The following is a 20399-nucleotide window of genomic DNA, read 5'->3' on the forward strand; positions in this document are numbered from 1 at the left end:
TATAGCCTTGGCCTAAGTGTATGTCCCCATTTCAGCCTGGGCAATGATCTAGGCCAGCATGGGCGGCATCATCTCAGCCATGGCGGGCGAGAGTATCTGGACCTACGTGACACCATTCTTTAGCAGTGACCTCTTGTGGTCAGCAGACAGATAAAGCTCTGGAGTTCCCGACTAGGTGGTGGGAATGGGGAGTGAGGGCGAGGAGAATAAAATAACATCAAGAGGGAGGAAGATTCTGGACTTCATGCTGATTAGGAGAAAGGGCTTGAGTGATTCACTTCACAACAACAAAAACATGTGACTGTAACTGTACTCCAGATTGGCAAAATAGATCACACCAGTTCCAAAACTTACACAGTGCATGGAACTTTGCCTATAGCTGGACTTCAGTACATGTTTGTTGAATGGAGAGAATGGATGGATGGATGGATGGAAGGAAGAGGGAATGGAATTAACACGTTGGAATCCACACACTGAGAGAAACTTCATATACTTCTCCAATTTATTCCTCGCAATCTGGTAAATATTGTTGCCCTCGCCTCATAGATGGGTCCATATACAGTAGCAAATGGTGGAGACAGTCTCTGAACCCAGAGATGACTCCCAAAACTGTGCTGGTCCTTGGCCAGATGGGATGCTACAGGGATGCTGAGGGGTAAAGGGATTATCTGGATGTGAGCATAGTTCATGGAGGCCTGGGAAAGTGACTTAATTGAAAAAAGTCAAGAAAAGCCTTGACAAGTGAGAAATTCTGGTTTTCTCCAGAGAGTGATGACCTCGTGTGAGGATAATGGTGCTGAAAACCCCAGCAAAACGATCACCAACAGAATCTGGGGGAGGATGGGAGGGGAGGAGGGAATCAAGGAGAGAGAACAAATCAAAAGGTATATGGATTGAGGGCTAGAAAAAAATAGGCAGGCATGTGGGAAAAGAAGAACCTGCAGGAAAAAAATGGATACATTTAGATGATTCGACTGGAAGAAACATTAAGTGCATACGGGTGATTTTGCAATGAGTCCTACCAAAATCACATGAGGTTAATTATTTTGACCCCTGTTTCCTGCTATCACACTTGACTGAGGGCATCCTGGGCTGGAAAGGACACCACTGCCCTCAATAACGTGTCTCCAGCAAGGAATGACCTCTCTGGAGTATAACTCAAGTTCCTGGAGTACAAACTCCTGAAGCAAATTGGCTTTGCAGTAATGGCTTCGACATAATTGCTAGCAGTTTCTGGTCCAAGTTGGCAAGAGGCACAAGGAGTGAAATTGTTCAGCCTTTTTTCCCCCTTTTCTTCCTTTTTTTTTTTCAGGGCCTGGGGTCCATTTTGCAACATCGGAGAATACGTGACTGTTGGAAACTCATTTGTGCAGAAGCACTAGGTAGACTGAGCCCGGGGAGGGTGGGAGCCATAACGCTGTGTGTACACTGTACCCAAGAGCCTAGCACAAGGCAGTAAATCAGTGTATATTTGAAGAAAATGGTGAATATGTCCTGAAGCTCTGTTTCTTTGAGGCCATGCTTTTTTTTTCTAAATAGTTTTGAGCCTCTTTGACGTATCAAGCTCTCTGCTAGCCCTTGAGGATCTCATGCACAATAGGACATGTCCTGTATCCCCAAAGAGCTTATAGTTAGTGGGGCAATTCTCCTGTCTGACAGAGAGGGGGAAACTGATAATAACGAGGGAGTCAGACACTATGGGCCTGACATTATTACTTTTTAAAGAAATTCTTCCACTTCCGGTTGGATACCTCTGTATACATGAAAAACTACAGGGCCCAGGGACACTTTTAGAAAGTCAAGAAGCACAGTCGTTTGTTTCAAGGTTCACTCATTCATTCAACAAATATCGATTGAGTCTCCATCAGGTGTTAGGAGCTGGATTTGATGTCAGGAAACTGGCGTGAATTAGGCAGCCCCCAAAGCGTTATCTTCCAGGAGTTCATATGCTAGCTGGGGAGGCAGACAATACAAGAGAGAAATAAGTAATAGAAGAAATATCGTGATTCGACACTGTGATGGCTGCGGGACATTGAAAGGACTTTAGCTTTTATTCGGAGATGGGGAAGTCAATAAATCGCCATGTTTCTTTCATTTCCTGTTCAGACACACAAATCTCTCCAACCTTCTCTGTTTCTCCAACCACATTTCACACCTTTTAGGAGAAATTCTGACATAGGCACACCCACCCACCATTTCCTAATGCTCAGAATTCTATCAAAACCGTGAACAAATGAATTAGCTTCCATGCTTCTCAGGTGCCTCCCCTATCAGATAAGCATCATAATATCTGCAGGTCTGCTGTATGTCAAGATAAAAATGGATGTAAAAACAGCTGAAGCCCAGTGAGGGCTTGATCCCTGTTTCCTCTGAAAGCAAAAGAAGACTCTTTATGACGCTCTTTCGGGGCTTAAGTAGACAAAAATTTAAAGTGCAGATCCTTGTGTGATGATGTTCCCACAAAGGAGGGGGAGCTCAGCATCACAGTATTTTTAGGGTAGTGAGAGCTGCAAGCAATACATAATAGGGCACAGATGACCCTATCAGAGTGTCCCCACCCATCTCAGGGGAGATGGCCCTGAACCTGGTTCTGAGAGTTTTCTCCTTGTCACCTACCTGGACCCTTGCTCATGAATACTGATGTCACCCTGCTTGTCTGCTCTCATGTTTAAACACTGATTCCTCACTGCACACTTCCCATTTTGCGTGGGGACAGGGTGTGGTTCCATGTCACCTGGGTCTCCTTTTGACAATATTAGTAATAATAGTAATGGTGGTAATAATGGCAACTATAGTTACTGAGCTTTTCTTAGATACTTATTAGTGCTTACACATTTCAACTCATTAGCTCCTCCCATCAGCCCTAGGAGGCGGGTACTGGGATTATCCCCATTTTACAGATGAGCAAACGAAGGCTTAGACAAGTTAAAGAGCGTGCTTTAAGTCACAGAGCTAGTGAGTGGTGGATCCAGGACTTATCTCACAGCTGTTCCGATACCAGCACCTGAATCCTGGCCTGCAGCGCTCCATGGCCTCTCGAGGCACGTGGGCAGCAGGATTCAGTGACCCTGGACTCTCATTGGAAGCTCATTCCCACACCAACAGTGGGACCACGGCAATTTACTTAACCTCTTGAAGCGTTAGTCTTCTTGTCTGTAAAATGGGCAGAATGACCTCATAGGATGAAATGAGATGTTGGCTCCTGATACATGTTGATTCCCTTCCCTCCGTGGAAATCGCATCTGTACAGAGAACTAAGTAGGACATTTCAGTGTCCACGGATGTGCAGCCCACAGAACCCACTAGATGCACACATGTACGTGGTTACTTTAGAATCGGGATTGCCTTTCAAACTGCTCAAGCACTGGCATTGTTTTAATCAACAACTCCAAGCTCGAGTGGATCGTAACTCTCCTCCTAGGACCGCATGTATCGTTACTTTAAGTGAAGATGGTGTTTTGGTTTCAAGCGCCAGCCTCAGACTGTTTTCCCAGCAAAGTTAATTAAACGTAGCCAACGCTGTCCGTGAACCTTCCCCGTCTTTCATGCAGTCAGGCTTGTCAGTTCATGTGTTCTCCTTTGATCTAGTTTTATACCATCCCATAATAAAGGTATATCCGTTATCGTGGATGGATAAATATCTCCATCATCCTGATTTGCATTTATTTTTTATGAAGTCTTTTGCCTGCCTCCCGTCGTTTCATCAGTGTTTACTCCCCTCTGAGTAATGAAGGGCATACGATTACCAGACGTGGGACCAAGTCTGGACCCTGGTGGCTTATCTGCTCTGTGACTTGAGGCGATTCCCTCCCGTCGATCCAGCTCTCCGTGGGCTCATTTATAAAGGGGAGTGAGATCCACAATGAAGCGTTGTCGTGTGGCTCACGGAAAGAAAGGTAGTGAAGTGGAGGATGGACGGAAGGGACTGCACAGTCCATCCCTGCGTGGGGTATTGCATGGTACCGAGCCCTCAGCACCAGGCAGGCAGTGATGAGCAACACGGTGAACGGAACACCTGTGGGCTGTGGAAGCGGACTGGCAGCTCTCCGTGATTCCTAGCTGTGTGACCTCGGATACACGGTTAACCTTGCTATGCCTCCGTTTAGGGAGGGAACAGCTACGAAGTGGACATGGTAATAGCACCCACCTGCCTGGTCTACATTAGGAGTCGCTCAGTGCTTCTTGAGTGTTTTTGCCCCCAGGAGTCAACATTTTTGGTTGTCACAACTAGGGGCAGTGATGCTGCTGGCATCTGGTGGGTAGAGGTCAGGGATGAGGCTAAACATTCTACGATGCACAGGATAGCCTCCCACACAACATAGAACTATCCAGCCCCAAAGGGTGATGGTGCTGAAGTTGAGAAACTCCCATGAACTGATTCAATTCAGGTACATTCTTGACATAGTTACTGGCACACCATAAGCGTCTATCTTTTTTTAAAATAAATTTTTAAGTTTTATTTATTTTTGGCTGCATTGGGTCTTCGTTGCTGTGCGCGGGCTTTCTCTAGTTGGGGTGAGCGGGGGCTGATCTTGGTTGCAGTGCGCGGGCTTCTCATTGCGGTGGCTTCTCCTGCTGCGAAGCGCGGGCTCTAGGTGCGTGGGCTTCAGTAGTTGTGGTACATGGGCTCAGTAGTTGCGGCTCACGGCTCTAGAGCGCAGGCTCAGTAGTTGTGGCGCACGGGCTTAGTTGCTCCGCGGCATGTGGGATCTTCCTGGACCAGGGCTCGAACCCGTGTCCCCTGCACTGGCAGGCGGATTCTTAACCACTGCGCCACCAGGGAAGCCCCACAAGTGTCCACCTTGAGGAATAAAGTTGGATATGTCTGGAGAGAGTTCTGGAATGCCTCCACGTCAGCCTCAGGGCTGGGATTGGAACTTTGATGCTAATTTCACTCTCAGCCCACCTTAGTCCCCTGCACACGGCCAGCCCCATCACAGACCTGTGGCCAGTGTGCTCACAGCAGGCCTCTCACCCACCTGCCAGCTCTGTGGATGAAGGGCATCAGCCAGAATCCTTTTTGAGTCTCTCCTGACTTTTAGGACTCTGACCTGACACACAGAACCTGCTCCGTTATGGACAGTAAAATCTACAGTTCCTTAGAGGTGCCTGGCAATTTGGTTTCAGAGTTTGGTTGGCAGGTACTGGAGAGAGACAGAGAAGTAGGAGTCACGTGTTCAGGAAAGAGGGTGGGGCTCCTGTAGGAAGCACTGCTGGGTGAATGGGGTAAGGAGTTCATCCTCCAAGACCACTGGCCTTGTCGGGAGATGGTCCTCACCCCGCAGCCCTCACAGAAAAATAAACTTAACATGAACCAGGAGCAAAAATGTCTGGGTCTCCAGCTTTGGGAAGACCGCTGCGTCTTCTCTGGGACGGAACCCGGCGGAGTGATTGTTCACACAACCACAGAACTACTGAGGGATAGGTCTGCAAGGGACCATGGGAGTCACCTGGCCTCTGCGTTTCTCCAGGGAGGAAACAGGTCCAGCCAAATACGGGTGCAAGCGGCACCACAGCTCATGGGAGCATGTCTTATTGAGCAGCACGTCTCTGTAGGCTGGTAGAGAACTTGATAGGTAAGTGACCTTATCAGACTGTCCCCACCCATCTCAGGGGAAAGGCCCTAAACCCAGTGGTGAGAGTTTTCTCCTTGTCTGCGGTACCCACCTGGACCCTGGCTTATGAATACTGCTTGTCTGCTCTCATGTTTAAACACTGATTCCTCACTGCACACTTCCCATTTGGCATGGGGACAAAAAAAAGATCACAAGTCCACAGGCTGTGGCTCCACGTCACCTGGGTCTCCTTTTGACTATTGTAGTAATAATAACCGTGTTAATATTGACAGGTGTGCTTACTGAGCTTTTCTTAGATACTGATTAGTGCTTACACATTTCAATTCATCAGATCCTCCCGTCAGCCCTAGGAGGTGAGTACTGGGACTATCCCCATTTTACAGATCAGCAAACCAAGGTTTAGACAAGCTAAAGAGCATGCTTTAAGTCACAGAGCTAGTGAGTGGTGGATCCAGGACACAGCCGCTCCTCACCAGCACCTGAACCCTGGACCACAGGCCTCCACAGCCTCTCGGGGCACATGGGCAGCAGCAGGATTCAGTGACCCTGGACTCTCACTGGAAGCTCATTCCCACACCAACAGTGGGACCACGGCAGTTTACTTAACCTCTTGAAGCCTTAGTCTTCTTGTCTATAAAATGGGCAGAATAACCTCATAGGATGAAATGAGATGTCGGCTCCCGATGCACGCTGATCCCTTCCCTCCGTGGAAATCCAATTTGTACAGAGAACTTAATAGGACATTTCAGTGCCACGCCCCTGATATCCCACAATCTCGAGCTTTCTTTGTATTATGCACAGACCCCTGCCCTGCCCACTCCCTGGGGACAACCATTAATTTACAAACTGGCCCCTGAACATGGAGGGCAAGGAGAGACCAGGGAAAGAGGTAGCCACTCTGGATTGGTCGGTGGCGGGTTTAACAAGCAAGGGAACTTACAGAGGAGGCTTTTCTTGGGCGCAGCAAGATGAATAGATCTCTGCACCTGCCCACCAGAATCTTAGAAGTTTATAAAGAGGCCTTAACTGGGCTCAGTCACGGTACACCATCCAGATGGTCTCAACACCACATTGCTCTCTCATGCCTGGTCTTTGAAACTGGCTCCCACTGTGGGCTCTGTGAGCAAAAGGTACATTCCAAGGACAGGGCAGGCGTGAGGAGCCTCTCATTGCCTGGGGCCAGGTGGAAGGTCAACTGGCAGTCATGTCTCATCAATTACCTACTCCAACAACAATGAAATGGTGTCTCTTACTTGTTGGTGTCCTCCCACAAGGCTTTATCAAAGTATCTGGACCAAATTAGCAGGCAATAAATCCTTGCTATTTGAAGGCATAATCAGATAAGGAAAAAGGAGAAGTATACATATGTATACATTTATATGTGTATAAACAGAGATTAAGGGAAAAGACAATTACCTCTTTCTTACTCCTTCCACAGTAAGCTTTTGAAAACAGCCTCTCTGTAGCTCCTCCACGGCCCTTTGGATGACGCACACAAGGACACACAAGGTCTGAAAGGACTCCCCAGTGTAGCCCTCTGGCCAAGTCCTGTCTCTTCCTCTGGACTCCATCCCCCGCCCATCTTTCCTTGCTGCTTTCTCCAACCTTCGTTGATTTCATTTTCCCTAAAGCCAACAATTCTTGTCATGGCCAGTGGACATGGCATTGCCACACATCTTCACCGTGTCATAGCTCTGGGAAGTGTCAGGAGGAAGCTCGGTTAGAATAATAGCAGAGTAGGAAGGACATGAAATCTGGAGTCAGGAAACTGGGATTTGAGCCCAGATACTCCTACTATGTTATCAGGGTCCTTCAACTCACTGATCCTCAGTTTCCTCTTCTGCTTACAGAAATCAGATAGGAAAATGCCTGTGTGAGAGCTTCACATCAAGTGTGATACAGATATAAGACATTCTTAGTGCTTCGCCTGTGAGATGAGAAGTTCCATGGGAGCAGGGCTATGCTTTCTACCTCTTTCTACCTCTATTCCCTTCAAGTGCTGACCGCGGGCTTGGGCGCACTAACACCCGTGTAATGAATCTGTAGTGGGGTGCACACAGATGCGGAGAGAAAGATGAACGTGATGATAAACGTAAACATAAATGTGTCGCTCCCTTCTTCCTCAATCCCGTCAACTCTTTCTTATTCCCAGTTCATTGCTTTGATTTCATGTTGTTTATGAAAGAGCTAGAGAGTAAATAAATGGAATGGAAATGAATGCAGGACATACAGAAAAGCCATCAAATGCAAACAGGTACCCAAGTGAAGTGCACCCCATCCACACGGTGAAACCCTTTTGAAAAGAGCAGATGGATGGATAGAGAGGGGAACAGGGTAGAGGAGGGGCGGGCACTGATATAAGAAGGTAGGTGGTTAGGGGAGAGGGCTGACGGGTCAAGGAGGCTGTGAAATTAGAAAGAGATCAAGTTTTGATAAAATACCACCACCGTGAACGACTTGTTCCAGAAGATCAGAAGCAGTTGTAACCACAAGGGGGAGAGGAAGTTCCACTCAGCAGCAAGGCAGGACCAGCTTCTTTGGCCCTCTGCTTCTTTGGCTGGTCTTCTAAGGCTCACCTAAGGCCAGAATGGTGCTAACAAAGTTTTTTTTGAAAGCCTGTCTGTGGCTTGCTGATTTCAGGGCATTTCCATTTCTTTGTCCTTATGTGGGAAGCAGTTGGCTCTGGGGATGGAGAGACAGAGCAAAAACAAACAGCAGTGGTTTCTTTCTCCGACTTCCTTCGCAGGGGAAAGAGGCGCAGAGGCAGACTCAAAGAGGAGGGTGAACAAAGACAAAAACACGAAATAAAGAAGACCTAGAGAAGAAAAACATAAAGCAGAGGTGGACAGGAGAGAGGGGGCGTGGAGCAGACTTCCACACCCTGAGGATAAGGGAAATGACATGATATCAAAGCAGAAATCAGGGCCTTGGTGCCCTGGGTACCGGCTTCTACCCATGGGGTAGATTTGAGCCAGGCCTGCTTCATTTATATGAGAGAGGACTTTTGTGTCTTTAAACAGGATAAAAATGAGCATGGTCTGGGAGTTTTCCTCGGCCTACCTGGAGGGGTAGGCTGTAGGTGACTAAGGAACTACAGGTCGGTGTGTCTCATTGAAAGCAAACTAAGTAAGAGGAAGCAGCCACTGATTCTGTACGAAGGGGCGAGGACTCATTAAAAGCTAACATCTGGTTATATCCAAAAATTGATTGAGGGTAAGGAAGAGATCGGAGGCCCTCTTGTGTTTGTCTTCCTTACTTCACGCTGGCAAACTGTGATTAAACACTTATTGTTTAGTTATTTCTTTATGATATCATTATCCTATCTGATTAGGAAAGTGGAGAGAAGCTTGTATGGGAAGTGTCAAGGTCAGCTGTCATGCAAAGTCAGGGCGAGTCAGATGCAGCAACCTCTTAGTTGGGTAGGTAACTAGCATGTAGTTCATACCTGACCTCAACTTTCACCAGGACCCATGAATCTGTAGACCATGAAGTTAAGGAGAACTTAATCAATACCCTTGAAGTCAGGATTTTCTGGTCAAATAACCCCAGCTGAGATTCCCTGGGTGCATAGACTCCTGCTGAATGCACGGGCTGTGGCTCCACTGAGGTCTTTCCTGGGTGCTGGGGACACAGTGAACAGGTTTGGGAGGAAGGAGCTGCCTTTCACCTTCCTCAGGAACAAGGCTCAGGGCAGGTCTCAGTTTCCCTATAGTCAGAAGAGGGTCCCCATTCTTGCATCTCAGAGAAGCAGCATCAGAGATAAGGGAATTCATCTGGTGTTGATTTATTCACGATTTTGCATATTAACAAGCCCCTCCCTCATCCCTCATGCTGGGGCACAGCCTCCAACAAGCCAGGCAGGGTCTCTGCGCTGGGGATGGGGGTGGAGTGAAGGGCCTAGTAGAAGCAACAGATAATTCACAAGGAGATGAGATGAATTTCAAAAAAATGATGAGTGCTGAGAAGAAAAGGGAGCATGTGATGGCATAGTGAGTGGGGTGGAGAGTGGAGACAGGAGGCCAGCCACAGCCTCTCCAATCAGGTGATTTATGAGCAGAAGCCAGCCACGGGGGAAGCCTGCCCAGGCAGAGGGAAATGCGAAGGCAAAACCAGCTTGGCATGCCTGATAGAGAGGAAGAGCTCCTGGGACACGGCTGGGTCTGGGTGGGGTTCCCAATGTGCCCTCCAGAACCCCGTAAGGGAAGAGAGCCTTCTAGGCCCCGCCCCTAGAGAGTCTGATTCAGCGAGGTGAAGGGGATGGGAGGGGGAACAGAGCAGGAATCTGCAGAATCTGCATGTTTAACAAGCATTGGGTGATTCGAATTCACCTGGCCCTGTCATCCCACTGCTCCAGCAGATGGTGACATGAGGTTAATGACCAGAATCCCAGATTCAAACTCATTTTTATCCCATTAACTAGGCATTTATGATTTGGTCAGGGCTTGTGTCAAATTGCAGCAGCAGAGGAAGATGGCGCAGGAGGAGGCCTCCGCAGTGATTTAGCACAAATGAAGAAACAGCACAGAGATGTCACCTGGTTTTCCGACAGCCACACAGCAGGTTGTATCCATTCCAGGACTCAGATCAACTGGCCGCTGAGCCCCCAAAGTCCACTCTGTGTGCCCTGGCTTCTGTAGTTTTCACCCGGAAGAAAAAAAAAATAAAGCAACTATAAATAAAATCTCAATAAGCTACACTTATGCCCAGCTTTGCTTAATGCCCCTGCCTGGTATACCCTTCATGACAAATTGTTTGCTCAGTGTACACTGAAGTAACTAAATGGGAATAGTTGTTGTATGAGGTGTTTATTTATAAATCAACCAACAGCAGAAAAATGCTTTGGTTTATAACAATTGATCTTTACCCTTTCTTTAGGGGAATGGCTTGCCAGGAGAAAAAGTTGTATACTGAGGCCCCTCTGAGTTTGAAATAATAATTAATAATGCCATCTGTATATTAGAAAGGAATGCATCTCTTTTTTTTCAATTAGGGAGTGATGGTGGCAGCAACTTGTATCTAGCAAACGTTAAGTAGCAAATTAGCATTCAAGCTGATTGTAGATCTCAGCTTCCTAACCCTCCTCCTGTCACTATTTGCAGGAGACTGGAGGCCGGGGTGGGGGTGGGGGTGAGGGGTGGGGGGGTGGCACTTTGTCTCCTCCCCTTCCTCGGGCTCCAGGCTCTGGGCTCTGGACAGGGCCCAGGTTCCCCAGGGTTAGGAAAGGGTCCCTCTCCTTGCATCTCGGTAAAGCAGCCTCAATGCCAAAGAAAGTGAATTCATCCACGCGTTCATTTATTCACTTATAAGTGAATACATTTACCACAACAAAAATCTGGGCACATTGTCTATTAGGGAGTTAAATTATTTTATTTGCAAATAAATTTATCTGGAAAATTTTTTTAGTGTTTAGTCATACCTATTTTGCCTGCATCAAGAAGACCATTATTACACAAAATTAAGGGAGAGCATGAAAGTCTGGGCCACATACACCCAGTCTAAACCCCATCCCCTCGTACCTCTACACACCCCAGAGTGCTAAGTGAATAGGCATTGTAAATCAGAAGACAGAAATCCTTAACCAACTGAACAACACAAAAGCATTTTTAAGGATCCTGGACTATCTGATGTTTGTATATAAACCAGACTGCTAATTGCAAAGGAGTCTTATCTATCAAAGAGGGTGTTTAACAAGAGCCATGTAGCAACATTCTATTAGCCATCAAGTTGAATTCCTATATACGCCAGGAAACTGTGCAGCAGTACTTCTTGAAGGATATTCTATAACTTAGATGTTTCATATTCAAAGCTGGCACCGTGATGGTCTGCATTATTGAGACCTTGTGGAAGCATTTTTTATTAGGGACGTGGAACATTATCTTTTAGATTCGGACATTCCTGGGTTTGATTATCAGCTCTGCCATGTTTTAGCTGTGAGACTCTGGGCAAGGTAGCTCTCCTCTGCGTCCTAGGCTTTCTCATCTGTAAAACGGGCTTTGGGAGTACCACTCTCTCACTGTTATTGATAACATCCACACAGTGTCAAGTACAGAGCCAAATGCTTGGTAATGAAATGCACCATCATGGCCATTCTCCCTGATCCTCCCACCTTACCCCCAAATGCCTAGGCTGTTTGGGAAAACTTTGGTCAAGAGCCATGTCACAAGACGTTGAGAGGAACTTGAGGGCATGAAGAAGCAGCAGAACAGAATGAGGAGTATGTTTGACCCTGACCAGGAAGGATCTCTATCACTTTGACTTACTGGTAGGGATGGTGATACCCTCAGGTATGTAGTGTTCTGGGAAAACAACACTTTCAAGGGCTCTAAATGGTCCCCCAGTCACCTGGAAGGGAACACCCACATGGAAAGAACCTTCCTTGAATAATCATCAAGAGCCAATCGCTAAGTGTCTAAATTGTATCAGAGACTTTATAAGCTGTATTTCATTTCATTTGCACAAGAGATGCTATGAGGGAGCCATTATAATTCTCACCATTCTGGAGGTGGGGAAACTGAAGTCCAGAAAGTTTTAGTAACATCCCCAAAGTTACAGGACAATAAGAGGCACAGTAGATTGGAGATTCAAATTCAGGGTGACTGCACGACTCTGCCATGTTGTGCAGCCGTGTTATGTCTGTAGTGGTCAAAACACACCAGTGGGGATTTTAACAAGTGAACATGTTTTTTTTGTTTGTTTTTTTTGTTTTTTTAACAAGTGAACATGTTTTAATGGGGGAGAGGTTAATTAGAACAGCTTGGAGATCCATTTCTGCACACAAGAGAAAGCATGTGTGGGGTGTGAACTGAGAGAAAATATAATTGTGTGAAAAGAAGAGGTTTCAAGGGGAGAAGCAGATCTGAGCTGTGGGGACAGAGGGTGGAAGGCAGCACAGGTAAGGTTGGGGGTGGAAGGAACATGGCGGGATGGAGGAACTTGTTTTCCAGCTAGGCATTGCTAAACAAGGAACCCATTTCTCTTGCTCTCCTTGCTGTAGAGAAGGGACCGTGTGTATTATACTGGGACTTGTGTCTCTCTACCTGTTGTAAGAGGTCACTGAGAAGATGTAACTGCTGGTTGACTCAATCGGCTAGACCCAGGCAATTAGAGATTCCCTGTCCTTGGAAGGTACATTTCACCCACCATTCCCATACTAGGCGCTATTTCAAGGGTGCAACCTTGAGAGAGTGAGGTGGTGTGACTCAACTCAGTTAAGGCTTCTATATAAACTATTAAGATTTGGCGGTGGGAGTGGAGATCTACTCATCTTGCAGCCCCCCAATAAGCCTTCCCTTGCTTATTACACCTGCCACCGACCAATTGGGAGTGGCTGACTCTTTGCTTGGTCTCTCCTTGCCCTCCATGTATGGGGGCCGTTTGAGAACCAACAATTGGCAAGCCAGCCAGGAAAGCAGAGAAATGGGTCTTGGAAAAGAGGTATCCACAGGGGAAATCTGGACACCCAGGAAATGCCAGCTGCTTTAATGTGCTTGTCTGATGAAATGCACATAGTGCCCTGTGACAAAGAAGAGAAACGGATCGTTGGCCCCTACTGTGGACAGTTTGGCTGGACTCTGATGCCCACCCAACTAGTGGCTAAAGCTCAAGTTAGAAAGTTGGAGGAGGAGCTGAGGTCAGAGAAGGACACGCAGGCATCTAGTGCTCTGCTAGCTTTAGGGCTGCAGACAAGGTGGGAGAGCAGAATAATAAGATGGAGACTTAGTGTGCCATTTTGCAAAGCTAGGAGGGCACGAGCTGCTGCGGCAGATTAAACTCTGTGCACTTGCGACAAAGCCTGATTAGGTAAGAGGTAGAATCCCTGGGAAAATAAATAGATAAAAGGGGAGGATGTTACCATGATTGACAATGAACCGGAGTCCTCAGACCCCTAATGCAAAGGAAAACTTTAAATAGTAATTACCCTAGACTTCTGACAATAGAGAAACGGACCCCAAAACTCCTAGGAGGAAACTTGCATTCTTTCTCAGTCCCGAAGTTGTAAATCTCATCATGTATTTGAAATGTAAACAATGTTCACAGTTGTCTGGGACTGAAAACAAAATGATGGGGGAAGAGGCTTTTAAGAACACAGACTGCTATAGGGCTTCCCTGGTGGCGCAGTGGTTGAGAGTCCGCCTGCCGATGCAGGGGACACGGGTTCGTGCCCCAGACCGGGAAGATCCCACATGCCGTGGAGCGGCTGGGCCCTTGAGCCATGGCCGCTGAGCACAGGCTACAGCGGGAGAGGCCACAACAGTGAGAGGCCCGCTTACTGCAAAAACAAACAAACAAACAAAGAAAGAAAGAATACAGACTGCTATAGAAAGTCCCTTTCCCCAAATCTAGTCCATATCCTCGATAAGGTTGTTTGTCAAGGGCAAATACAAACTTTAAAAGTCTTCTCCACAAATATCAGTAGAAAGCTTCAGTCATTTGAGAGGGAAACCCGAACGTGTTCTGTCGGTCAGAGACAGCGTACGGATCCAACTGTTATTTATAAACTGGTGAGCTTTATATTGTTGTGCCATGGCTAAAGGTTTGGAATGAAAACCATGGGGTCTCTGTGTCTGTCTGCGTGTTTATGTACGTCTATGGATAAATGTTATATATATGTGATTTTTTTTTGCACCTCTGGAGTGCATTGCCAAAATTAGTTTGTAAAAGAGCTCTATTTAATTGGCTTAAAGAAAAATAAGCTTTAATATCAATAGCATATTTATGTAATACTAAAACTTAACTTTCTTTCATCTGCTAGAAGAACAAAGTTTTCTTGGACTAATGTGAAGAGAAGATTAATATTTAGAATTGTGAAAGGTTTTTTCTTTCCCTTTTAAATAATCTGCCTAGAAAACAAAGATTCTGTGTTTTATCAGAATAATTTCCTGTGCTTCATGTTATCTTTATTAAATCTTTGATTACTTAAGAAACTGAGTTTTCTCTATTAAAACAGCTAAGTTTTTTTTTTTTGTAAACTATGTAACTTTCTGCATTCGCCTTTGAAGCCTTCAATTGTCACTTTGGTTAAATGGATAACTAAGTATTGTTTCACAGGGAACTACGATCCTATTTAACCCAGCATTTTAAAACCTTTTGATATTTTTGACAAACTTCCTAAAAAAATCAAATTCTAAATGAATTCTTATTGACTTTGAACTAACTCTGGAATTTTCCAGATGGCCCCTGGAATATCTCAAAAGATGTGTTCGTTCTCTTTATAAAAGGGATATTAAACTAATTAGGCTTTAAAAATACGTTAAATTACATGGGAAGCACTGTCCAATAAGTAAATGCTAAACTTTCTTTACAGTATATTTGTATGAAATTCCTAAAAACCTGATATGTCCTGGTATAACATTATCAGCCATAATTTTAAAATATATGTCACAGAAATAAACGAACGTCCTTGTCAATTGCATTATAACAAACTCTCCTCAAACTTTTAACCATGGCCATTTTAAAGTCTTTTGTCATTTACAGACAATTACTGTTTTACTCTGATGCTTTTGCAAAAGTGTTCCTGCAAACGTGTTTCATCTTGAAGATTCATGAAACACTCTGATAAGTACAGGTTTCTGATAACTAAGATCAATTTGCCCTCACGTGGGAGGGGCAACAGTGGACCTTTCAAGGGCTTCCCCAGGCTACTGTACAGCCCACCACATGTCATGGATGGTAGCCCGAGACCTGTCCTTGTTTTCCTTCCCCACATCAGTAAAATGGACCCATTATGTTGACGATAGAATGTTAACCTGTGAAGACTTGCCTCTGAAGCAGGGCCCCTCTGCAGACTTTGCTGGAACATCTGTGAGGAGAGGATGGGCAGTGAATCCATAAAAAAATTCAAGGCCAGGCACTACCATGAGGTTTTTGAGAGTCGTTTGGTTGGGTAAGATGTGTTGTCCCAGAAGCTATGATTAACAAGGTGCAAGGCTATCCAACCTCTAAGAGACACCAGCCTTTGTAGGGATTTGGGGGTTTGGGAGGACTTTTTCCCCCACCTGTCCCTTATGCCGCCTGGTAAAGTATGGGACTGGGGATGAGATGAGTGAGCCGCCTCTGAGAAGGCAAAAATGCTAGTGAAGCAGATGAAAGTTCCGGGCATCTCTGGAGCAGGGCTATCATCTGAGTTAGATGTGTCTGGGACTCCTAGAGGTATGACTGGGTACTGCAGCAAAGACAGCAGAAGGAGAGAGAACCTCTAGGACTTTGGTCCCAGCTCTGGGAGGGGGCAGAAACCCAGTATACTCCTATAAAACAACAGGTCCTGGCAGGGTACACAGTGTTCCTCTGGGTTGAGTCTCACAAAGGAACAGCACATCCTGGTAAGAACCTCCCTTCCTATCAAGGGGTGGGTTGAGAATATGTTCCATCTACACACTTGTCTTGGCTCAAACCCCAGCTGTGACTAAGTGACACATATATTTGTAGCAGGGGAGTACCCTGTCCACCAGCCCACTGTCTCTAGAAAGGTAGGTGCTCCTAGGCCCTGTAGAGAAAGTACATTCTCCAAATGCACCTGCCGTTATTCCTGTGGCCTGTAGGGAGGGAGTGGGAGAACTTCCCTCTGATGCCTTGTACATAGACGCCTGGAAACAGGAACGAAACACAGCAGCCAGAGGGCTGAACCCCAAGTGATGTGGCGGTGATCACTCATGAGCCCTGGCTGTTAACCCTTTGCACTGATGGTCGGGCTGTTCTAAAGGGCTGTTCTAAGGCTTGGACAAAGGGAAGCCTAGGGGTAGATGATCATGAATAAGCCCCTGTGGGGTCAGGATAGGCGAAAAGACATTTGGGTTCACCTGCAAGAGCCTGAGGCCGTCCTCACTGTTTCCATGTCCCGACTCAGGAGGCACTGACACCTGGTGATCAGGAAGCTGATGCCCTAGCTTGGGTACAAGCCGTAGCAACTGACCCTTCAGTAGATACATTGGGTGCATAGGAAGAGAGGACACGTGGCGCTCCGGTGGAATAGTGTGTTGCCAAGGACACCGGGTTGCCCTCGAAATACAGTGATCTGGTAAATGTAGTAACAGCATGTTTGTCCTATGTGTTCTAAGCAACGCTCAAGGCAACTGCCGAAGGCGAGTGGGGCTGTCCACTGGAGCACCCGGTGGCGAGAGATTGGCAAATGGATTACATTTGCCCCCTCCTGTTGAGTGAGGGTTCTAAATTTGCCCTGGTTTGTGTGGACACAGCGTCTCGCTTAACCCAAGCTTTCCCCTGTGACTGTGCAAACCAGGCTGCCACCACCGGGGGAGCTTAGAGAGGCGGAGTACCGTGGATGGATACCGTCATTGAATAGATAGTGACGGGGGTCACACTGAAAAGGTCATGGTGTACAAGATGGGGCAAAAGAAATAACAGTGAATGAGGGGTCCTTCTCCCCTATACCCTGCAAGCAGCAGGGTCAGTAGAAAGGAAAAATGGGATATTAAAGCAGCAGATAAAATTACTAACAGGTAGCACCACCTCGGTCAGGTAAGGGCCTGTTGCCCCATACACCACACTGGGGACCCCTGCCAAGGCACCCGATCCCGTAAAGATATGGAAATGGTGGGAAACAACCCATTGCCCGGACTCTCACCGTGGATTAGCTAGCTGTGCTGCTGAGAATACCAAACCCCGTCACGCCTGGGAGAGGCTTCCTCTACTGGAATTTGCAATGGGACATCCCATCGGGATGGGTGGATTGCTTTGCACCCCTGGGTGAGGAACAGCTACTCAGTCTCCACTGGGATCCCGTTGTCCTGCTGCAGGCTGAGCCTGTGGAAACACACTAGACCTGGAATGAAACACACAGCTTTGAGGGGAAAAGGTGGGGTCCTGGTCTGGCCTGTCCCGCCCCCAGTCCATCTCCTCACACCTGACAGTGCTGCCTGCCCTGGCCAAGATGAATGGTGCGCACAACCAGGTCAAGTTCCTAAAGCTGCCACCTCCCTCTCCTCGAGGCCCGGGACACACGTTCTGTTTCCCACCGGTACCATCATTGGGCCGCCATCTTTGTCTCCTCCATCAGCCTGGAGGACACTGTAGCACACACGGAGGCCCTTATTAAATCCCCCAGCAAGCCCTGAATGAAGGCCAACAAAGGCTGTCCTTACTGAACACTGACATGTCTCTAATGAGAAAAGCTGTCCTCCAACATAGGATGGACTTGGACATCACCACTGCCTCGCCAGGAGGCACCTGTGTCATTAGCCAAGCAGAATGTTGTGTGTTCATACCTGGTGAGTCTTCTGTCTGCTACTGTGCTGGCTTTACTAAATCACACAAGGCCACAAGTGGATGCCCTAAGTGTTCCGGCCCCCAGCCTAGGGGACTTATAAATCAGTGGTTCTGAACAGGCGGCTCTTGGTGGGAGAAGCTGCCACTGATTTGGGGAATTATTGTCTTAACCTGTGCTGCTCTTGCACGTGCTTGTATTGTTGCTGTGGCATCTGCCTCCAATGTAGCCAGATAACCATCTAACGAGCTCCATGTTAGTGAAACCCGGGCTGACCTTTCCCGGGAACGTTTCAGAGGAGGGCGGGGCGCGGTGCAAACTAGAGGGGTCACGAGGAGGGGCGGAGTCTTGGGGGAGGTCTTCAAGAGGACGCGACCAGGGCAATCAGAGTTTCCTCGCCTTCCCTGTCTTTGGAGTGTGCGTTCCCCAAGCTAGAAGCTGCTTAAGGACACGGCCTCGAGAGAGTAAGGTGGTGCTGAGACCATCTGGATGGTATATGTGCCTGAGCCCACTTAAGGCCTCTGTACCAACTTCTACAATTGGGTGGTGGGTGCAGAGATTTACTCCGCTCACAGCGCCCAAGACTAACCACGTGTGTAAGTTCTCTTGCTTATTTAACTGCCACCGACCAACCTGGAGCGGCTGCCTCTTTCTTCGGTCTCTCCCTGCCTTCTGTGTGTACAGGGCCAGTTTGCAAACGTACACTGGCTCCAGCCCCACTGAACCCTGAGTTATCAAGGGTGGGAAATGTGTCCCATTCCTCTTTGTTTCCCCAAAACCAACGGAGTGTCTGGTATGGAGTTAGAGATCCACAGACTTGTTGAAAAGGCTGATGAGCCAAAGACTGCAAAGGAGCATCAGGGAAGTCTTCCTGTAGGAGGAGTGCCTGGCACTGTGAGAAACATGGACACCAGGGATGTGGCTTGGTGGAGAGGAAGAGGAGGGCTGCTTCACGTCTGCGGAAGGAGGAGCTGGCCTGTGTGTAGTATAAGGTGAGTTTGTGAGTATGTGTTTGTGTGTTGGGGGACGTGGGGTGGAAATGTTTGTCCTCTTCCTAAATTTGGGAAGGAGTGTCTTGGCTTTGCTTTTCAGCCTCTGTTTTGGAGGCAAACATGCCTGAGTTCAAGTCCCAGCTCCGTCATTTATGAGCTGTGTGACTTTACTCTCGTGAACCTCCATTTCCTCGTGTGTATACTTGGGGTAACACACACCTGTCAAGGTGGTTGAAAGCATTAAGTGAAATCAGACATCTTCCCCCGGTCCTGACACGGTAGAGTCTTAGTTAATTTTGGCACCCCTGTTTTGAAAACCCCATCCCCATCTAGGCAGCCCTAAGGTAGGGATTTGGGACCCCTTGGGATGACACACACATGAGGTTCACTGGCCTCTGTCATTTTGCTAATTCAGGACGCTTCTGCCCTTTGAGCTCCCAGGATCAGTAAACCACTCATTTAATGTGCATCCGGACACTGTTCCTGGTTTGGCTCTGGTTTAGCGAGAGGGCAGATGGGATAGAGAAACATTTCAGAGTAGATGCAAACCAAGAGGGACATTCCCTAAACTGCCTTCTTCTCAAGGAGTATTTAAGCTGGGCATGCCCTGGGGACACCAGGTTGGCTCAGCAAGGCGCCTCCATGTGGCTCTGCTCCAGACTGGGAGTGTGCACTGGGTTGGCCACTGGAACTTTCTGTTCCTTTCCTCCTGAAGGGGATTTAGCATCATTGATTCTATAGGTTCCAGCCATTTGATCCCCGGCACAGGGCAAGCCACACCCACCTGCTAGCAGGAGCTGACTTCCAGTGGATTTTCAGGAAAAAGGAGGTAGGTGGCTGAAAGCCCAATCCCTCTCTCCCACCTATAGCTCCAGCTGTGTTTCCATCTGGCAAATCCTGGGGCAGAACACACACACGCACAGCCCAAAGGGAAGGCATCCAGCCTTACCTGGAACCCCAGCTGTCTTTCTCTTTCAGATGCAGAACCTCCTGACAGCTCGGTCGGGGGGTGGGGCTACACGTTGCTCTTCGTCTGGTCTCCTAGGGGCGTCTGGCTCTTCGGCCTCTGTCAGGGGCATCTCATTCCCTGGAATGTCCCCTTCCCGCCGGCAGCAGAGGCGCTGTGGTTTTTTACAGCTCCCTTCCTTCCCCGCTTCCAGCGTCTCCCGTCCGGAGACCCCAGGCTGAGCCTGACCCGGGAGCAAATATTGGTGCGAAGGAATGCTGCCTTCACCCCCATACCCGGCTGCTGGGAGTTTACCAAGTGCCTTCCTGCCATCTACGGGGGCGGGGGTCAAGTCCTCACTCCCAGGGCTGGTTCCCCACCTTGGGCGAGAAGCCCCCACTAGCTCCCTCCACAAAAGACCAGAAAGAAACTTTCGCCGGTCCCCCGCCCCCAGCAGCGGCCCCCCGCAACACCCCCGCCCCCGCCACACCCCTCCCCACGCCTGCCCTCTCCCAGCCCCCAGCAGGATGGTGGAGGAGGGGCTGAGGGAGGCCGGCTCGCTCGGTGCCCTCTGGGTCCTCGCTTTTCCTCGGGGAGGCGGAGCGGGGCGGGGTGGGTGGGCGGGGAGAGACGAGTCCCTTTCCGAACCTCCAGCATCCTTCCCA

General features: G+C 48.0%; 1 long non-coding RNA gene across 1 annotated transcript; it reads right to left on the bottom strand.

The window, feature by feature from the left end:
* Positions 1-4130: 4130 nt before the first annotated feature.
* Positions 4131-20167, bottom strand: LOC132594128 (uncharacterized). The gene is made up of 4 exons (XR_009560337.1): positions 19738-20167; positions 17158-17355; positions 10111-10207; positions 4131-8258 (listed from the first exon to the last, which is right to left on the bottom strand). It is a non-coding gene; the product is annotated as an uncharacterized lncRNA (long non-coding RNA).
* Between the last annotated feature and the right edge of the window lie 232 nt (positions 20168-20399).

The sequence above is a fragment of the Globicephala melas genome, chromosome 20 (genome assembly GCF_963455315.2).
Source record: "Globicephala melas chromosome 20, mGloMel1.2, whole genome shotgun sequence".
NCBI classification, from domain to species: domain Eukaryota; kingdom Metazoa; phylum Chordata; class Mammalia; order Artiodactyla; family Delphinidae; genus Globicephala; species Globicephala melas.